This window comes from Pinus tabuliformis, chromosome 1_2, assembly GCF_031772625.1.
Source record: "Pinus tabuliformis cultivar Carrire ecotype Pingquan chromosome 1_2, CPIR1, whole genome shotgun sequence".
NCBI classification, from domain to species: domain Eukaryota; kingdom Viridiplantae; phylum Streptophyta; class Pinopsida; order Pinales; family Pinaceae; genus Pinus; species Pinus tabuliformis.
This window is the reverse complement of record NC_142298.1, coordinates 91,817,089-91,818,895: the sequence shown is the minus strand read 5'-3', so window position 1 is coordinate 91,818,895 and position 1,807 is coordinate 91,817,089.

Genomic DNA, 1,807 nt, shown 5'->3' with positions numbered 1-1,807 from the left:
ATAGGGAGCTCAACAAGCTCACTATTAAAGATAAGTTCCCGATTCCTGTCATTGATGAATTACTGGATGAATTGCATGGATCAATTTACTTCACCAAGTTGGATCTTCGTTCAGGATATCATCAAATCAGAATGAAGATTGAAGACATTCCGAAAATGACATTTAGAACTCATGAGGGTCATTATGAATTTTTGGTCATGCCTTTTGGCCTTACCAATGCACCTTCAACATTTCAAGGTTTGATGAATTCAATTTTCAAACCATTCCTTAGAAAATTTGTGTTAGTATTTTTTGATGATATACTTATCTACAGCAAGTCTTGGAAGGATCATGTTGAACATGTTGACAGGGTGCTACAACTATTGGAAGAGAAACAATTATATGCCAAAAGATCCAAATGTTTCTTTGGAGTCCAGGAGGTGGAATATTTGGGTCATATTGTATCTCATGAAGGAGTTAAGGTAGACCCTACCAAAATTAAAGCCATTAAGGAATGGAAAATCCCCACATCCATAAAGCATTTGCGCGGATTTCTTGGGTTGACAGGGTATTATCGCAAGTTTGTTAAGAATTATGGGAGAATAGCAGCACCTCTAACGACATTATTGAAGAAAGATGCATTTTCATGGACTCCGGAAGCAACAAAGGCCTTTGAACATCTTAAAGAGGCAATGTTCCAAGCACCGGTCTTAGCTACACCAGACTTCACAAAAACCTTTATTGTGGAATGTGATGCTTCAGGAAATGGAATTGGTGCTGTTCTAATGCAAGATGAAAGACCCATTGCTTTTGAAAGTCGTCCAATCAAGGGAAAGTTTCTAAGAAAAGCTATTTATGAGAAGGAAATGTTGGCAATACTCCATGCACTTAAGAAATGGCGACCCTACCTAATGGGAAGACACTTCAAGGTAAAAACAGATCATGATAGCCTTAAATACTTTTTAGAACAAAGATTATCCTCTGAAGAGCAACAAAAGTGGGTCACAAAGATGTTGGGTTATGACTTTGAAATCATCTACAAAAAAGGGAAGCAAAATGTGGTGGCAGATGCACTCTCAAGGAAGGATGAGGATGTGGAAGCATTGTTGTGCGCTATTTCTATCATCCAACCAGATTGGATAAATGAAGCAAGGGAGGAATGGAAGAATGACGAAGAAGTGTGGGCACTTATTCGAAAGCTACAACAAGATTCCAGTACGTCTGATACATTTAGCTGGAAAAATGATTTGTTATGGTACAAAGATCGCTTATACCTCTGTAAGAATTCCCAGCTAAAACAAAAGATTCTTATGGAATTGCACACTTCTCCCTTAGGAGGGCACTCAGGATTTTTAAAAACTTACCACAGGGTTAAGAAGGAATTTTTTTGGGATGGCCTTAAATCAGATATTCAAAAGTTTGTGGCAGAATGTTTGGTTTGCCAACAAAATAAAGTTGAAACAATTAAGACACCGGGTCTATTACAACCTTTATCCATTCCAAGCCAACGTTGGGAGGAGGTATCAATGGATTTTATCACAGGTTTACCCAAGTCTGAGGGAAAGAGTGTCATCATGGTGGTAGTTGACAGACTTACCAAGTATGCACACTTTTGTGCATTATCACATCCATTTAAAGCCAGTACAGTTTCTACTGCATTTATGGAAACAATTCAAAAGCTACATGGAAACCCAAAGATTATTGTAAGTGACAGAGATCCCATTTTCACTGGAAATTTTTGGACACAATTATTTTCTTGTCTTGGTACTCAGTTAGCTCATAGCTCATCTTATCATCCTCAATCTGATGGGCAAACTGAGATAGTAAA